The following is a 19,886-nucleotide window of genomic DNA, read 5'->3' on the forward strand; positions in this document are numbered from 1 at the left end:
GGGGTCCTCTAAGAAAAGAGAGAGCCTACAAGTGGTAGATCAGAAAGGAACAGAGACCATATACAGTAACAATCAGCTTACAGGCAATACAATGGCACTAAATTCATATCTCTCAATAGTTACCCTGAATGTAAATGGGCTAAATGCCCCTGTCAAAAGACACAGGGTATCAGAATGGATAAAAAAACAAAACCCATCTATATGTTGCCTCCAAGAAACTTATTTTAAGCCCGAAGACACCTCCAGATTTAAAGTGAGGGGGTGGAAAAGAATTTACCATGCTAATGGACATCAGAAGAAAGCAGGAGTGGCAATCCTTAGATCAATTAGATTTTAAGCCAAAGACTATAATAAGAGATGAGGAAGGACACTATATCATACTCAAAGGGTCTGCCCAACAAGAAGATCTAACAATTTCAAATATCTATGCCCCCAACGTGGGAGCACCCAACTATATAAGCCAATTAATAACAAAATCAAAGAAACACATCAACAATAATACAATACTAGTAGGGGACTTTAACACTCCCCTCACTGAAATGGACAGATCATCCAAGCAAAAGATCAGCAAGGAAATAAAGGCCTTAAACGACACACTGGACCAGATGGACATCACAGATATATTCAGAACTTTTCATCCCAAAGCAACAGAATACACATTCTTCTCTAGTGCACATGGAACATTCTCCAGAATAGATCAATCCTCGGTCCTAAATCAGGACTCAACCGGTATCAAATGATTGGGATCATTCCCTGCATATTTTCAGACCACAATGCTCTAAAGCTAGAACTCAACCACTAAAGGAAGTTTGCAAAGAACCCAAATACATGGAGACTAAACAGCATCCTTCTAAAGAATGAATGGGTCAACCGGGAAATTAAAGAAGAATTGAAAAAAATCATGGAAACAAATGATAATGAAAATACAACGGTTCAAAATCTGTGGGACACAACAAAGGCAGTCCTGAGAGGAAAATATATAGCGGTACAAGCCTTTCTCAAGAAACAAGAAAGGTCTCAGGTACACAACCTAACCCTACACCTAAAGGAGCTGGAGAAAGAACAAGAAAGAAACCCTAAGCCCAGCAGGAGGAGAGAAATTATAAAGATCAGAGCAGAAATCAATGAAATAGAAACCAAAAAAATAATAGAACAAATCAACGAAACTAGGACCTGGTTCTTTGAAAGAATTGATAAAATTGATAAACCCCTGGCCCGACTTATCAAAAAGAAAAGAGAAAGGACCCAAATAAATAAAATCATGAATGAAAGAGGAGAGATCACAACTAACACCAAAGAAATACAAACTATTATAAGAACATACTATGAGCAACTCTACGCCAATAAATTTGACAATCTGGAAGAAATGGATGCATTCCTAGAAACATATAAACTACCACAACTGAACCAGGAAGAAATAGAAGCCTGAACAGACCTATAACCAGTAAGGAGATTGAAACAGTCATTAAAAATCTCCAAACAAACAAAAGCCCAGGGCCAGACGGCTTCCTGGGGGAATTCTACCAAACATTTAAAGAAGAACTAATTCCTATTCTCCTGAAACTGTTCCAAAAAATAGAAATGGAAGGAAAACTTCCAAACTCATTTTATGAGGCCAGCATCACCTTGATCCCAAAACCGGAGAAGGATCCCACCAAAAAAGAGAGCTATAGACCGATATCCTTGGTGAACACAGATGCGAAAATACTCAACAAAATACTAGCCAATAGGATTCAACAGTACATTAAAAGGATTATTCACCATGACCAAGTGGGATTTATTCCAGGGCTGCAAGGTTGGCTCAACATCCGCAAATCAGTCAATGTGATACAACACATCAATAAAAGAAAGAACAAGAACCATATGATACTCTCAATAGATGCTGAAAAAGCATTTGGCAAAGTACAGCATCCCTTCCTGATCAAAACTCTTCAAAGTGTAGGGATAGAGGGCACATACCTCAATATCATCAAAGCCATCTATGAAAAACCCACCGCAAATATCATTCTCAATGGAGAAAAACTGAAAGCTTTTCCGCTAAGGTCAGGAACACGGCAGGGATGTCCATTATCACCACTGCTATTCAACATAGTACTAGAGGTCCTAGCCTCAGCAATCAGACAACAAAAGGAAATTAAAGGCATCCAAATCGGCAAGGAAGAAGTCAAATTATCACTCTTCGCAGATGATATGATACTATATGTGGAAAGCCCAAAAGACTCCACTCCAAAACTGCTAGAACTTGTACAGGAATTCAGTAAAGTGTCAGGATATAAAATCAATGCACAGAAATCAGTTGCATTTCTCTACACCAACAACAAGACAGAAGAAAGAGAAATTAAGGAGTCAATCCCATTTACAATTGCACCCAAAACCATAAGATACCTAGGAATAAACCTAACCAAAGAGGCACAGAATGTATACTCAGAAAACTATAAAGTACTCATGAAAGAAATTGAGGAAGACACAGAGAAATGGAAAAATGTTCCATGCTCCTGGATTGGAAGAATAAATATTGTGAAAATGCTACCTAAAGCAATCTACACATTTAATCCAATTCCTATCACAGTACCATCCATCTTTTTCAAAGAAATGGAACAAATAATTCTAAAATTTATATGGAACCAGAAAAGACCTCGAATAGCCAAAGGGATATTGAAAAAGAAAGCCAAAGTTGTTGGCATCACAATTCCGGATTTCAAGCTCTATTACAAAGCTGTCATCATCAAGACAACATGGTACTGGCACAAAAACAGACCCATAGATCAATGGAACAGAATAGAGAGCCCAGAAATAGATCCTCAACTCTACAGTCCACTAATCTTCTACAAAGCAGGAAAGAATGTCCAATGGAAAAAAGACAGCCTCTTCACTAAATGGTGCTGGGAAAATTGGACAGCCACATGCAGAAAAATGAAATTGGACCATTTCCTTACACCGCACACGAAAATAGACTCAAAATGGATGAAGGACCTCAATGTGCGAAAGGAATCCATCAAAATCCTTGAGGAGAACACAGGCAGCAACCTCTTCGACCTCAGACACAGCAACATCTTCCTAGGAACAACGCCAAAGGCAAGGGAAGCAAGGGCAAAAATGAACTATTGGGATTTCATCAAGATCAAAAGCTTTTGCACAGCAAAGGAAACAGTTAACAAAATCAAAAGACAACTGACAGAATGGGAGAAGATATTTGCAAACGACATATCAGATAAAGGACTAGTGTCCAGAATCTATAAAGAACTTAGCAAACTCAACACCCAAAGAACAAATAATCCAATCAAGAAATGGGCAGAGGACATGAACAGACATTTCTGCAAAGAAGACATCCAGAGGGCCAACAGACACATGAAAAAGTGCTCCATATCACTCGGCATCAGGGAAATACAAATCAAAACCACAGTGAGATATCACCTCACACCAGTCAGAATGGCTAAAATCAACAAGTCAGGAAATGACAGATGCTGGCGAGGATGCGGAGAAAAGGGAACCCTCCTACACTGTTGGTGGGAATGCAAGCTGGTGCAGCCACTCTGGAAAACAGCATGGAGGTTCCTCAAAATGTTGAAAATAGAACTGCCCTATGACCCAGCAATTGCACTACTGGGTATTTACCCTAAAGATACAAACGTAGTGATCCAAAGGGGCACGTGCACCCGAATGTTTATAGCAGCAATGTCCACAATAGCCAAACTATGGAAAGAACCTAGATGTCCATCAACAGATGAATGGATCAAGAAGATGTGGTATATATACACAATGGAATACTAGGCAGCCATCAAAAGAAATGAAATCTTGCCATTTGCGACAACATGCATGGATCTAGAGCGTATCATGCTTAGCGGAATAAGTCAAGCAGAGAAAGACAACTATCATATGATCTCCCTGATATGAGGAAGTGGTGATGCAACATGGGGGTTTAAGTGGGTAGAAGAAGAATTAATGAAACAAGATGGAATTGCGAGGGAGACAAACCATAAGTGACTCTTAATCTCACATACAAACTGAGGGTTGCTGGGGGGAAGGGGTAGGGAGAAGGGGGTGGGATTATGGACATTGGGGAGGGTATGTGCTTTGGTGAGTGCTGTGAAGTGTGTAAACCTGGTGATTCACAGACCTGTACCCCTGGGTATAAAAACATATGTTTATAAAAAATAAAAAATTAATAAAAAAAAGAAAAGAAACAATGATTCACATTTATTTATATGTGTAATGGCTGCACTCTGAGACCAAGTGTACTTGATAAATCCAGGAAGCTGCGATAAGCAAACTGAACTTCACCATTTATCCACCCATTAGCTAAGGTTATGGTTCTGAGTTCCGTGTGATCATTCACCGATCCTTCATGATGCGGAAACAGACAGCGTGACAATCCATCTGTCCAACTGCCCACCACTGTATGATGACATCAAAGAGCAGTTTTTCTCTTCTTCCGTGAGTCATCCAGAACCAACCTATGCCAGTATTCTTGTCTGGTCTTTTGAATGATTCTGATTTAGGCTTTCCTTTACTACAATTCCTGGCAAGGAACAGGATAGGAGATGTCAACACCTCGCCAGAGAGGGGGAGAAAAACAAGGCCGGTGTATATCAAAATTTTTAAAAAGAACATAAGAGATTTTTGCTCATTTTTTAAAAAAGATTTTTTGACAGAGATCACAAGTAGACAGAGTGGGGGAAGCAGGCACCCCGCTGAGCAGAGAGCCCTATGTGGGGCTCAATCCCAGGACCCTGGGATTGTGACCTGAGCCGAAGGCAGAGGCTTAACCCACTGAGCCACCCAGGCGCCCCTTCCTCATTTTTTCTAAATTCTATACAACTTGCATATATTTTCAAATAAGGAAAAAACAAAGGTATGTTTACTGCAGAGTGGTGATCACACTTTTGTTTTGTATGTTTAATAAACAGTGCTCCGCATAGTTTATAAAGTACTTTAAAATGAGGGAGAGCTGACTTTCCTTTGAGCCGATACATAATTCATGTTAAATAGTATTTTTTTATATTTTATTTGACAGACAGAGATCACAAGTGGGCAGAAAGGCAGGCAGAGGCAGGGGGGAAGCAGGCTCCCTGCTGAACAGAGAGCCCGATATGGGGCTCCATCCCAGGACCCTGAGATCATGACCCGAGCTGAAGGCAGAGGCTTTAACCCACTGAGCCACCCAGGTGCCCCTTAAATAGTATTTTTAATCTAACATTTACCTTATGAAAAATGAGAATGTTTGCCATTGTCATTGCTCTGAACATGAGTGTGTAACTTCTGCTGAGAAGTCACAAAGTGTACAAGTGTTACTCTTTACATGAATTTCTAAGCCTCAGTGGTTTTGTTTTCCTATTGAAATCATCAAGCAGAACTGCCAACAACTAACAGTGTTGATCAAGTTAAAGTTTGTGCCCTCCTTCACCCCCTGCTTGCTCCCCATTATGGGAAAATCTGTTCAGTAGTGAAATGGTAGGTGTGTGGAAGCAAGTGACCTCGGTGGTTCCCATATCAGATGGCTCCCCTTTGATCCCTGAAGCCGGTCTGAACACTCGCTCAGTCAGTGGTCCAAAGCAGGAGCTCCACTACAAGAAGTACTGGCCTGGGCAGTGTTGCTTAATTTTGTGATTTTCAAGGGCCATGAGATGAAAACTCTCTCATGTGTGGGTATTCTTATCATTGATACTGACAGTCAATTATCAGTGCAGCTGCTGCTTGTAGAAATGGATGAGGTCTTTGGACATAAAGTGGCATCGGCCTCCGGTCAGCACGATGTAAACTAGGTTGGAGGACTATTGTCTAATTTATATAGAAAAAAACACATTTCCTTAAATTTTGATAGGAATGGCAAGAAAAAGCCATTTCTTAAAGTCTCCTTTGTGTCGTGAGCGGAGGGTTATAGAGGTTAAGTGCTGTGTGTCTAAGGGCTCTAATTGTTCAACATATATAGAAAGGAGGGAAAAGGAGGAATTTTAATCCCTTTGGAATTAGTTTTTAGTATCATTTTTACTATGAAAATTAACTTTTTTTCTTTTAATTTTAGGACCTACCCAAGTATTATGACCAGTGTCCATTTTTTTTTTTGCTTCCATACATCATTTTTACAAAATAAAAGGTATGGCTCTGATATAATCCAGTAGAAATGGCTTAATCTCCAAGATCTGTGTAAGGCAGAATGATACTCCTGCCCTCAATTTATAGAAACCAAGAAATCCTCAAGTCCCCCATTCTTCATTGTGTAAAATATAGGGTTAGCGTTGAGAACCACTGTGGCCTTAACCTCAAAGTCCATGCCATAGGACCGTGTCATAGGAGCTGAGACATATTCTAATCAGATCTAGGTGTGGTGATAAATCCCTCCCCTTGCAAGTGTAGCAGGAGTCTGCTCAATTACCTCGACTAGGGCAGGTCCACCGTGTGTGTTCATCTTCTGATGACCAACCACCTACCATATTCTAGGCCAGAAAGGAAAGCATCCTCGAGGAAGGCTTTAGCTAGTTTAAAGGTGACTGACACACCTGGATCTAGAGCAGAAGTTAGAGGACACAGTAAACATTCGTGAAGACAGCTTAAAAAAAAAAATCAATAGTCTCTATTTTAGGAATGACTCTCTAGTGACTAAACTGGGAAATCTTTTTTTTATAAATTATCTGAAGATTATTCCAGGGAAACTTCTTCCCTCTCTGGAAATTCGTTCCTGAGTCTGGAAGTTCTCTAGAATTCTAGTTCTCTAGTACTTGAAGGAGGACTGAGTTAGTGGGAATAGTAGAAATAGCCGCTGAGGACTATGGGTCTTGCTTGTGGGGGACGAGAGCTCTCTTGCAGACTCTGCAGGGAAAAGGGTATCGGGTGTCAGCAATACAAACACAGCTCTGTCAGAGCCACGCCACTTATTTAGGCTTTGGTCTCCATGAGGGAGTTCCTTGGGACGCTGGGCTGCTGCAAGCTGTGGATACCGCGGTGCGTGGAGATGGTGCGACCTCTCTGTGAACTGGCTAAGGGAGGACTCACTATGGTAGAGTGGACAGCTGAGGCAGAAGGAGCATTTGGGGAATTACAAACAGCCTTACTGACTGCCCCAACATTGACCATCCCAGATGTTACTAAGCCCTTCCACTTGTATGTGCCAACTGAGGCACAGGAGAGGGACTAAGACTAACCCTGGTTGGCCTTCTGTGCTTGAAACATGTTTCTTCTTTCCTAGGCTTTACCTTCCACAGAACCAACTGGATAATCCACATTAAAAAAAAAAAAAAAAAAAACATGGAACATCTACCTTGAGGAGTTTGCAGTCGAGCTGTATTTTGAAGAAGTGGGATAGTAGGATTCTGTTCCCCACAATCCCTGCCACACATTTAGGTCTCCTAACCCTTCCTTGCATGTATACTTACAGTACATTTACATACACATACGCATTTTTGACACCTTAAGTATATGCATTATAAAACGTTAGTGGTCCTTTTTCTTTCCTGAAGGAGGTATGCCAGAGTTGAGAGAACTACTGTTCCTGGGGACTGCGTGCCAAAGTTAAGAGTTTAAAAGAACTTTCATATCAAAATAACATTTAAAATGATTCCTCACAATATTGCGTGAGGTTTATTATGTATTTTTGGGTAAGTAGTCCCTGATTTCACATGTGTAATGTCAGATTAAAGAGGTCATTTCTAAGCTATTTAACAAACCTCCGACTGGCACCAGTACGAGCCTTGAGCCCATAGGACCGTTCCTATAAACAGTCCCCGCTGAGCTTGTGATACAAGCTTCAATTACACAGGCAGTCCTTGGAGGACAGGAGAATCTGGGTAAACATAAGCAGACATTACAGCAGATTCTTTCTCTTTGTAACATCACCATGAAGCCAAAGGAAATGTCTGCCTGATGGAACTAGAGCGTATCATGCTTAGCAAGAAATATAGATGATTTTAAAGTACAGCCCCTGACACAGAGTCTGCTTCCAGCCAACTTCATTTAAATGTAGGGAACTCTGTGAAGATCATCCTTTAACTATAAAAACTGGTTAGTCCAGTGTCCACAGGGAATCCTATTCTCTTCGTTGCTGGATGCTGTTTTATTCGAAGTCTCGTTATTTATATGTTTTATTTATATGTCATTATTTATATGTTGATATGTTCCTTATTTGTGAACATGCCTGGATGCAGATGCTCTCTTTCCCTCCAAATAGCCCTCAAAGGGTCTCAGCTACCAGTGCAATAGCCCATCTAAAGGCTTTTTAGGAAAAGCTCTGACTATATTAGTTGCTATAATTTGTGTACAATAACACATGTTGCTGCTAAACAGTTTGTACTGTTCCCTTGAACATGCATGCAATCATAAGCCAGAGGGGCGGACCAGGTGGCAGGGGGTGGGGGTGTAGTTACTTATCTGGCACTAAGGAAGAAAACCCCAATTGTCAAGACTTGCTTTCTGAAAGAAGATTACATTTAGGGTTTCTCTTCCCTAACCCTCCAAGATGCATCCAAATTCCTGGCCACTGAGTTGCTACACTCTTGTGCTTTTGCTCAAATAAAGAGAATTTACAGGCTTGCCTCCTTACAAACTGACATAAATACTTCCTTGAACAACTCGAGAATCTTACATCATGGTACATCAGAATGATACTATTTTTTTTCGAATAGATATGACTACCCTGGAATAGAATTATCCAAAACATAATAGGAAATTTAGCTATTTTAAAAAATAGAACAGTTTCCTGCTACATCAACCCAATCCACACAACCAGGCAGAAGAAGAATGCTGCTGGTGGGCCAATTTGCACAGCTGCAGTATACAGAAAGAGCAGCTGCTCACTGCCCCAACCCTCTGGCTTCTGGCGTGTGGGCTAGAGTTAGCACAGAGCCTCTGCAGAGAACAAAAAGCTTCAGGTAACCAGAGGTTTCACTCGAGGGGGACACTGTGCCAACAAGGACAGACACACACGGGACAGATGTTAGCAGAGTCAGCCTGCTTAAGAACACTGGTTTCTGAGAGAGCCCTTGATGGGCTTGGAGCAGCATGGTATGATGAGGCTTGCCTAAGTGGGGACAAGAAGGGACCCTCTTACATCAGGTGACCTGGAGTTTTGTGGTGGTGGTTAGTGCATTCATATGGCATAAAATTACTTGGCTTGTTTCATTGCTTTGTAAAGTCACCCCCTATATACAATCCTGAAAATCCACGGACTGCCAGTACCAAATGTAAAAGGCTCCAACCCAATAAGAAACATGGCAGTTAGCAATCCTGAGATAAATGTAAACAAGAGCGTCAGCCCCAACATCACACACTGTGGAGGACAAGCCCACGGTTCTGTCCAGTTCCATCCAAATGAGGACCTTGCCCATGAGCACTGTCCTTCAGGCACCAGTAGGGAACAAGGGCTTCTCTTGGCTTTGGCACTCTGCTCCCGGGAAGGGTTTCTGGTCAGTGGAGGCAGTGAGTGAGTGAGTGGGCCAAAGTGCATCAGCAGGCGAAAGAAGGTCCAAAGAAATAATCTGCAATCCTACCCAGGCCAGGACCCAGAGACGGAAGAGCAGGCCTGCTGGCGGTCATGGGCCTTCACAAAGCACAGCAGCAGGGCCCCCTCCCCTCAGCACCTCCCTCAACCTAAGGCCCAGCAGAGGCGGAGTTCTTTGGGAGAGAAGGGGAGCTGGCACAGGTGAGGGGCGTGCTGCTCTCACCACACCTGACAATGTGTCAGGGGTCAAGATGATCCCACCTAGGAAGTGAATGGCACTATTTTAACAGTAGAATATCTTGGGAAAGTCCAAGAGGCTTACTCCTAACTTAAATCGTGAACATGGAAGCCACACCAGTTTGCGGATATGTTCTCCTCTACAAAATCTACATAGATAGTTCAGTTGTCAAGCACCACAGAAAAACTGAAGTTCAGCCACTTAGCACAGTGCATGTACTAAGGTTCTAAAAGCCTACATCTAGAGTAAGGAATCACTCATAGTCATCTTCATGAAACATGGTTACCTCAGAGTTTTTCTGGTGAGATCTGAGAATTAAACATGGAACCAAATGACGCCTTCTAACATGTAACCATCCAAGCTGCACGGACACATACAGGTTTACGAAAAGTCCTGAAAGAACTATATTTAGCCTTTCAGATCCTGTACAGGGTCGGCGGCTCACCCTAAATGTCCCACCAAGGACAAGAGCAGCAACTGAGTTCAATTTCAGTACAATTATGGGCAGAAATTAATAGGATAAAATGGAGACCCTTTTCACAAAATTTAAGATTTAGAGTATAAGGGAAGACCAAAAAAACAGAACTCCTATGAAACCAAAATAACTCCCCATTGGTCTTGTACTCCATGAAACCCTGAGATGAACTGTCGTGATCACGTGCCTAGACTTGGATTTCGTTTTGCCAGGACACTTCAGTAGGCTTCGAACTGGCTCATCAGCTTCCTGCTGTATTCATAGGCCAGAAAGAGCGCCCTATTGGCAGGGAACCCTCGGATCATTGTGGGTTTCAGTCCAGAATATAAGGCTATTATTCCTAGAAGACAAAAAGTGATCAAAGACTGAGATTACCCTTCTCAGAGAGACCCTGTGAAGCCTCAGAGCCCAGGCCTGGACACCGACAGATCCAGATAACACACTGAATGCCGACAAGGGACGGAAGGGCTTCTGTCCAGGTGTCCCTGGACGAACGGGAAGGATGGAGGCTCACGGCAACGAGGCCAGGCATCCAGTGTTCCAGCAAATCTTGGTGACGCTCAGGTACCACACACGAATCCCGGGCTCGCTCCTTGTACAAGGCCTCACCTGGGCAGAGAGAAGCAGCCCCAGAACACAGGAGGGCAGCAGCCTCACAGATTCAGTCGGGAGGACAAGGACCGCAAGACACTGGGCCAAAAGCACAGTCCTGTGTCCACAGCTGGCACTGCCCAGACTGTTATGAAGATCCAAGTGGATGAGGGAGGCGTAAGGGCTCTGCGCAACTATGAGGCTTTATGCAACTCTGGAGTATGAACTGAACCGTTTCCACACCCTGTGACTGCTCTCTCGCAAAATCAAGCCCGAGAAGTTCACATCCCGAGGTGGAAGATGTAGAGCGGATGCTGAAAGGACAGGTCTCTGCTCACCAGAGGCACGATCCGGGCATTATACAAACATCTCCTAGAAAATCTTGATACTCCTACGTTAACTCTCAAAATTCAGAGCCAATCACCTTCAGGAAGTCTGAGCATTAGGGACTTTCAGCAAGTTCTTTTAAATCCTTTAGTGGTTCTGTTAGAGATGGTTTTCTAATACTATCTATACTCTATAGTACAAGGGGTGCTGACTTCCTAGCATTTGTCCCCTTGGAACAATCTGGAGTTTTAAAGTTCCCTCCGGGCTATTTAGAACAAAGAATCCTGGCCCAGAAGCGAGGAACAAGGACAGCAAACATTCTTGAGAATGGAATCAAGCTAAGGCAGGGGCACTAGATAAAGGACAGGGGGCAGGGGAAGAGAACAACCACACACACGTGATTGACCTCCACGAGGGTTACAGCGAAATACCTGGTCTAGACATACCCACTCCATTTCTGCAATGAGCAGACTCACCTTCATTTTTCACAATGCTTATAAAGGTTCTGGTAAACCCTGCCTGTTTTCCAGACATGGAAAGAACTTGAATTCTGGATTTGACACAATCCACTGGGTAAACAGCAAGCCAGAGGCAGATCCCACCAACTCCACCGCTTAACATCAAAGGGAAAGGGCCTGGAGGAGGAAAACAGCCAACAGCATTTTTGTCTCAAGGACAACATATCCAGAGGTCAAGGTTTTAGTGGGTGCAGGTAGATACAAATAAAAATGCTGATTCTTGGGGCACCCGTGGCTCAGTCAGTAAGGCATCTGCCTTCAGCTCAGGTCATGATCTCAGGGATCGAGCCCCTTTGGGCTCCCTGCACAGGGGACAGAATGTCCCATGTGGCACTCTGCGTCTGCCCCTCATCACAGGACCATATCAGTGCTGGTCACTGTGGCGCTGTGTCCCTCCTGGCCTGCCCTCCGTGGTACTGGCCCACACAGAACCAGCAGGCCCCAACAATATGGCAACCCACCCCCCACCCCATGGGAATGAGAACAGTGGCCACTGAAACACAGGTCACGTTTTTTCCAACCCTCTCAGTCTGCAGTATTTCATTATGTTAATGCCCCACAGCCCTGATTCTTCCTTTACCACGAAAGCCAAAGTTGTCTTATTAAACATGATAGTTAAGCCTGGGAGCATGCCTAACCCCAGAATAAGACCAAAACACTGAAGTGATGTGTTTGAGAAGAAACAAGTAATCATTCATGCAAGCCAAACATTGACATGATTGCGTCAAGCAGCTACACAGGACAAGCTAGAAAGAATACTTTTCAGTCCTCTGGAAACACACTCAAGATTTGTTACCAAGTTTTATGCTTATTGCAACAACTTTACAGGTGATTTACCCCTTTATTGAAGAGTCCCCAGAGGAAAGTAATTTCTATCTTCTCCCCTAAAATGTTACTCCAGTAAAGAAGTCTGGGATGCACAGATTCATCCTCGTGGCGAGGACATGAGTGCACCCAGAGGAAGGTGCCAAGGTCCTTTCCAAGCCTCCAGAAACCTCCGTGCCTAGCAGACCCCCACAGCCTCTGCAATAAGCAGGCCACAGCCAGGCCCAGCCCAGCCAAATGCTTACCTAGCTCATCCTTCGATCTCCCTGATGCAAAAAACAACCTGCTCAGCTCGTAGCCGCCAAAGAAGAGGAAATAGCAGGCACCTCTCGGAGTAAGGTGCTGGAGAGGCTTTGGTAGAAGCCCAAGGGGCCGTCCTTCCTGAGGACGCTCTTCATCACAGACCAGACTGTGCTGCAGGGAGACAGGGAGCTGTGCTTAGGGCCAGTGAAATGGGGGGACTGGGGTGTGAGCCTGGCATTCCCACCCCAGTGGCAGGCCTGGCTGAACCCTGGGCAGGCAGGGAATGGCTGATTCTAGAAACTCAGGGGCCCAAATTCTGAAAATGAGGCTTCTGCAGGGAGGAAATCTCAGAGAAGCACAGATCCTATTATTTTAGGAAAACTGTTCTCACCTGAACTATCCAACAGCTAGGAAATATCATTAAAGTGTGTATTCATAGAGAACTGTGTGTGGCCACTATGCCTCCGGCCAAGACTTCAGCAGACTACGCCAGAAACCCGTCTCAAATGGAACCATGTTCACATTTCCCAAGTGTACCACTCAGGAAAGGAAGCCCTGAGAACACTCCTGGAGAAGGAGTACACTGGACTTCTGGAAAATCAGAAAGACCTCCTCTGAGTGTGGACAGAACAAAGGACCTAGACCAGTGCCAACGTGGCAAGGCAAGTTTCTAGAGCTGCTTTTTGCTAGTTGCAAGGCTCACCATCGCAGGCAAGGTCTATTTTATGGTACACAAGAAACAAGGGAAAAGAAGTAGGTGCTACCAAGCCAACACTTCTGCCCAATGACTGTTCTCCCCACAGGTGGTCAGTGGAGGTGGTCTTCAGGAATCTGACCCACAGCTTCCCCCTGTATAAAGGATTCCAGGAGCGGATCAGGACGCTCAGAACACATACAAATAAAATCCAACCCCCATTTGACAGGCGGAGAAAGAAAAGTCAGGGAAAGCCAGACAAGCTCTGATTTTTATATTGCTTGCATCCTCTTGCCCTCAATAAACAAATCTATTTTTTAGTTCATTGAAAAAAAAATGCATTCATACATTCTGGATATTATCCAAGATGTAAAAGAGCCAATACCCACTTTTGTCCAACAATGAATAAGAGAAATTACAATAAGGAGCTGTACACGCTCAGCAAGAATAAAATGCCCTCGTATTCGCTCACTCCTCTACCTCCTTCTGTGCCTACCCTCCTCTACCTTTCTTTTGAACGGGTGGATATAGAAGGAATCTGTTCAATGCTTACGGTCTTTTCGCTTTGTGTTAGTGCAGTGAAGGACTAAGGGAGTAGATGTTACTTGAAGGCACGACAATGGAAATTCTTAGAAACTGTACAGGGCAAGAGGCACTGAGGATTTAGTTTTAGAAAGTAAGTAGGCAGGAACTTCTATTTCAGGCTGATCAGAGCCCTGGAGCAGCAGTAATGCAGGATCCTTTCTGTCTAGACCCCTCTTCCTGACGGTGTGCACCATGGCAGGCCTTATCTGTCAGGAAAACAACAGCAGAAACCACATCTTTGGTGTGTATTAGGAAACCCCTTGCTCTTCACAGTGCTCTCAGCATGTGACCTCGCTTAGACCAGTGAAGAATCAAACCACCCGGTAATCAAAAGCATTTCACAAGGCTTCATCAGGCATCACTCATTATCTAGGTCCTTCCTACAACTCAGCTCGCATTCTATAATGGGAATGTAACACAGTGATCCAACTCAACGAGACTGGCCTGCCTTCTGAACCAAGTCTTAACCCCAAGGTACCATATACCCTGTGTAGGCCAGGAGTATATAGCCACACCTAAAATATTGTCAACCGATACTTACCTTTGTGCAAGGTGTCCATTCGCTTAAGTTTTTGGAGCCAACAATTAATTTCCTTAAAACTACCTCAGGAAGGGGTGCCTGGGTGGCTCAGTGGGTTAAAGCATCTGCCTTCGGCTCAGGTCATGATCCCAGGGTCCTGGGATTGAGCCCCACGTCTGCTTCCCTCTCTGTCTCTGTCTGCCTTTCTGCCTACTTATACTGTCTGTCAAATAAACAAATAAAATCTTAAAAAAAAAAAAAAGCACCTTGGGAAACCAACTGAAGGTTGCTTTAGGAGAGGGGGGTGAGGTGGGGTAATTGGTGACGGGCATTAAGAAGGATGCTTGATGTAACTAGCACTGAGTGTTGTATTTAAGTGATGAATCACTAAATCCTACCCTGGAACTAATAATACCTTATATGTTAACTAAATTGAATATAAATTAAAAATTTAAATTAAAAAAAAAAAAACCTTAAACTACTCCTAGGGGACATGAGAACAATTTTCTGGGTTCTGTTCCTGTTCTATCTCTGAATCTGGGCATTGGTTACCAAATTGTGTATTTAGTGACTATCAGAACCCCCACTTATGATTTCTGGGTGTACAGCAGATTTCAATAAAAAGTTTCAAAGACTTATGCTTTTGGACCTCTAGGCTAGAAAGAGTAGCTTCAAACTGGTTGTAAAGAATCCCCAGGGTGCAGGATATAGAACTCTGTCAGAAACCCCACCCTCCCTGGGAGGAGACTACTTGTGTAAAAGGTCAATTAATCTGGTTTTTCCGGTCAGATTTACACACTGAGTCAACCACAGTGACAAAGAGCTTTAGTCAGCCAGAAGTCAAGATAAATAAGCAAATGTTGAGATTAATAAAGACAATAAATCACACTGTGTATGACACACACTCATGTAACTAGAATCTGTTTTCAGGACTGAGGGGGAGAGCATTCTGATAACTGCAGAGTAGCTCCCCAGGGCTCTGAGGAGTGTTCAGAAGCCAGGCTCACTGTCGGTACACGAGAAGGGTGCGGGGGGTAGGTAAGAGAGTGACCCTGAAATCTGGGCTCTTCCGCTCACGTGAAACCTGGGAACGGGCACCAAATATCCATCTTGGAACCTAAGTTGGCAATTCTGAAGGCTCAGCTCTCAGACACGGTTTCAAAGCTGTCTGCTGTGTGCCTCCAACACAGCTGGGGACACTGCCTCATGCACTTGATGAGCCAAGAGTGAGAGGAGCTCTCGGCCTCTCCACGTCCCAGGTGTGAAACATCTGCAGACAGTGGTCCGTTGTGGGAGCAGGAGTGGGTCCGGCCTCTGAAAGGTCATTTAGGAAGTACCCCTCTGACTGGTAGGGGAAAGAGTTCTAAAACCACAGTATTCTGGAGTAGATAAAACTCTTTCTCTGCCACTGAGTTTTAGTAGAATATAAAACTGACAAATACTCAATGCACCAAGGCAACGAGAAACCCCGAACAGCGCTTACTTGTGGCTTCTGGCGATCTTCCCTGACGACTCCATCTCATACATGGTCTGAAGCCAGCACTTGATGAGCTCAGTGGGGCAGAGCACCAGGGCCACAAAGGCAGAGGCGAAGGAACCCGCAGCTGCGTTCTACAGATCACTGGAAGGAAACCAGCACGGGAGTCTGGTCATTTGTTTATTCAGCACTCCCCACTCAAAGCGCTCGGCTGTAAGGGAGAGCAAGGATCAAAGGAGAGGAACCCTTTGCCGAGTGCCCACTGGGAACTCGCACATGCGGTTTCATCTAAGGACCCCAGCCCTGGGAAGCCAACACCGATACCGACACCCCAAATTTCATGTGGAAAAACCGTGCATAGGATACCTAATGTACCTGAAGTCACACCACTACCACGTGGCAATGCTAGGATTCAGACCTGGGTCTGCCTGACTGCAAGATCCAGCTCCTTTTATTAGTCATAGTCATGGCGACACGCACGGAATATATCCCCCACCCCTAAGGCTCTATGCAGAAGCCATAATCCCCCAAGGTGACGTATTCGGAGGGGGCCTCTGGGAGGTGCTTAGGTTTAGTGAGGTCGTGAGGGTGGAACCCACCATGATGCAATCAGTGTCCTTATAAGAGGCCACCGCTCTCTCTATCCACCCTTTGAGGACACAGCAAGAAGGTGTCCCTCTGTAAACCAGGAAATAGGCCCTCACCAGACACCCAATCAACCAGCACCATGATCTTGGGCTTTCCAGTTTTCAAAACTGTGAGAAACAAATGTTTGCTTAAGCCATCCAGTTGATGGTATTTTGTTACAGCAGCCACACTAAAACACAGTGATATAGAAAACAAACAATCAAAAAACAAAAACAAAAACAAAAAAAAACAAACAAAAAAAGAGGGTGTAAAAAAATTACCCAAACTCTCACTACCCCAAAGACACACCATCACGATACTTCGGCGTATCTGCCACTAAGCTTCATAAAGCGAGGTTCTGGGGCCATCCCTGCATGCCCCAAATCCAACCTGGAACAACCACATGTACAACATTACTGTTGCAGATGAAAGCCCAGAATAAATCTTTAACCAAAAAGCTGCTCATTGCAAAAAAGATTTCCCAGTTCCACTGACAACCTCCTGACCTCAGCCACAGAGGGCAGCAGGAGCGAGGATGGGTGAGGAGGGGTGAAGGAGGGGTCAGCAAGCTCCAGGGCTGGAGGTAAAATGGCTACACCGGGAATCTAAACTGAGAAGCAAATGCAGGTAACACAAGCATTCATTTTACCACAGGAGGGTCTGGTACCAGCAGCCACAGTCACCAGCAGGGCTGTGAAAGCGAGGTCCCATCAGAGTTCAAAAATACGGGAAAAAGTCTGAGAGATTAACTGGTCAGGAATTCTCCTGAGCGTTCAGAAGGGTCAGAAAATAAGATCCCTTCCAGCCCCGGAGTGTTCGGTCACAAGAGCTCTGCTGGCACCCGGGACTGGGCAGGAAGAGTGAGCTGCTCACAGAACGATTGGCTCCCTGACTCTCACCTGTCAAGCCAGCAGCCTGCATCACCTAACCACCAGGATGCCACACCCCCATGAGGCAACCCCCTCCCAGGCTATGGAGATCCCCTCCCAAGCTTTCCCCAAACCGTGAGCAAAAGCCTAACAGACCGAGCACATGCGACTATCCGGGGTTCCGTTAAACAGTTACACAAAGGGACGTCAGACAGGAAGAGAAAATCAAGGGCTGCCTCCAATCTCAGCCCCAACTTTCTGGTCCCCAGTGACCTGGCATCGGGGCCATGGGCAGACGGAGGGCAGGGCCCAAGCCTGTCTACTTCCAGAAGAGTTGGTGGGGAGTGAGGCTTTCTTCCAGGATGGAGACCCTGCTTGTGTTCCAGACTTGCTTCTCATTTCAGAGAATCGGGTATGAGGCCATTACCCAGCGACATGCAACTCTGCTGGTGCTCAGGTTCTAGCGAATGGAAACTGTCCAACATGGTTCACACGTACTCGGTGGACTGTCAAGACCAAAGCTTCAGGTGGCTTCTGCAGTCTTTCAGCCAGCCTGCAGATCCAGGCTTTGTTTCCCTCGGGCACCCTTCATCAATTTGCTGACCAGCAGCCAGAACGGCCAGGTTTGCGGGAACAAAGATGGCATCGATCGGTGTGGAAGCCCTTCAGCCTAAGAGTCGGGGGCCTGAGTATGAGCACGCTGTTCTAGTGCAACAGCAAGGCCAAAGCACACCTGCAGTGGACTTTGAGTCCTCTCCCCTACCTGGGCGCCCAATGAGGCACGCGGGGCCCCAGGCTGCACCTGCAGGAGAGGCGTTAGACCCAGAACTGAAACCGCAGCAGGCACGGGATGGGATTTGGTAAGAATCGGCTGCTTATCTCCCATTCAACAAACCTGTACCTGAACCCTCCTGCTGTGTTAGGACCCCATGTGGACAAAGGTCAAAGGAGAACTCTACTCGGGGTGGCATTCAAGCCAAGGACATGCAAATATTTACGGTATCATTGCTGAAATTCACGGCAGGCTCTTCCAAGCAGTGGTTTCCTTTCATTGCCTCTACTGACCACGCCTTCCTCTAGACCTGACCCCTACCACAGTCTAGAGTCCCGACTCTGGTCTTACAGCAAGAGTTCTGGACGGGGACTTGGAAGACACGGCTCTGGGTCCTGTGCTCAGTTATGAGCTCAAGTAATAGGATCCTAAGCCAGTCTCTGCAAGTCGGGAGTCCCCAGTTTTAAAACAGAATGGCAGGGAGAGCTCTGCTGCTCTTACAGATCATGAGGAGGGATGAACAAAACAGGACAGGTGTGGGTGCCCCAGCTCCATCAACTCTAAGGTGGCCACTCCCTGCCAGGTAATAAGCAAACACTGTTCGTTCTGTGGGATGAAGACACAGCTCCCTCCTGCCTCACCAGGACGGGAGAGGAGGGTACGGGGTGAGACCACATGAAACAGAATGGCTTCTTGGCTGGAGGACTTCCTCCAGGACCTCATGTGGCTGCTTCCTACCTCCATCTTCTCCATAAGGCATCCTCCTCTGGGAATGTCGCAGGGAACCTAAACATCCCATCTTGTCCCACAGAAAGTGTCCCCCTCTAGCAGGAAGAGTGACAGTCGCTACAGTGTTCTTTCTGTCAGTCTCTAGCATGAGATCCCACACTCTCCTGGTTTCTCTCCTGCTTATTTATTTACTTCCTCCTCCTCTTCATGACCCCTTCTGTGCTGGAAGGTCCTGGAATCCATGCACAGCCCTCTATAGATGCTATCTCCCTGGGTGATTCCACCCAGTCCCAAGCTTTTAAAAAACACGTTCCATCCATGAAGACAAAACTCCTGCGAACAAAAGGGCACATCTTTGAGATCACTAGGCGTCTCCAGAGAACACTTCTGCACAGAAGGGGCCTACAGTCGGGTGGGACTGGAGTTGCAAATGGGTTTCCAGTTCCTATGGAAACATCCCATATGGCTATCTGCCCAACCATGAACCTGATATAAGTTTCAATGATTTAAAATAAATCAATGTTCAAAAAAGGGAGGACTACACATCCTGGTGGTTTCTGAATCCTCTATGGTCTCTGTGTAAATAAATATGCAAGGGAGGATGCGGCACAAGCTGAAGTCCGATGTTTGGGCCGACTTGGCCAAAGAGTCAGTCCATCCGCATCTTCACAGATGCTTCCAGCTCCTCCTAAAATTCCAAGTTGCTCTCCAGCCTGTCTGGCTCAGGCAGCTTCTTCCAGTCCTCTGCACTCTGATGAAGGGGAACCCAAAGCTCGGCTCACAAGTTGCACCTGTGGCTCCCATCTCGCTTTGGTGCCCACAAGAGAAGCAGTACCACCAGGGCATCTGAAAAGCATCTTCCGGAAGAACAGCAGCACGTAAGGGCACCTCCTTATTCACGGTGCATTACTGACCAGCCTTCTGCAAGTTTTACATGACAACTTCACAATCAGAAACAATGTGGTT

General features: G+C 45.2%; 1 protein-coding gene, 1 long non-coding RNA gene and 1 pseudogene across 5 annotated transcripts in view; 2 read left to right on the forward strand and 1 right to left on the reverse strand.

The window, feature by feature from the left end:
- Nucleotides 1-19,886, forward strand: part of LOC309848613 (mitochondrial ornithine transporter 1) — a 309,487-nt gene that overhangs the window by 29,524 nt on the left and 260,077 nt on the right. The window lies entirely within an intron of this gene.
- Nucleotides 4,674-7,426, forward strand: LOC309848629. The gene is made up of 2 exons (XR_014303172.1): nucleotides 4,674-6,094; nucleotides 7,184-7,426. It is a non-coding gene; the product is annotated as an uncharacterized lncRNA (long non-coding RNA).
- LOC309848616 (mitochondrial ornithine transporter 1-like) overlaps nucleotides 10,049-19,886 on the reverse strand; it is a 209,745-nt pseudogene continuing 199,907 nt past the window's right edge. The window contains exons 7-10 of the transcript XR_014316581.1: nucleotides 15,930-16,067; nucleotides 12,650-12,818; nucleotides 11,538-11,696; nucleotides 10,049-10,483 (exon numbers count right to left, since the gene is read on the reverse strand). The product of XR_014316581.1 is annotated as a mitochondrial ornithine transporter 1-like (transcript). The remainder of the gene's footprint in view (nucleotides 10,484-11,537; nucleotides 11,697-12,649; nucleotides 12,819-15,929; nucleotides 16,068-19,886) is intronic.

The sequence above is a fragment of the Mustela nivalis genome (assembly GCF_964662115.1).
Source record: "Mustela nivalis genome assembly, chromosome: 15".
NCBI lineage: Eukaryota > Metazoa > Chordata > Mammalia > Carnivora > Mustelidae > Mustela > Mustela nivalis.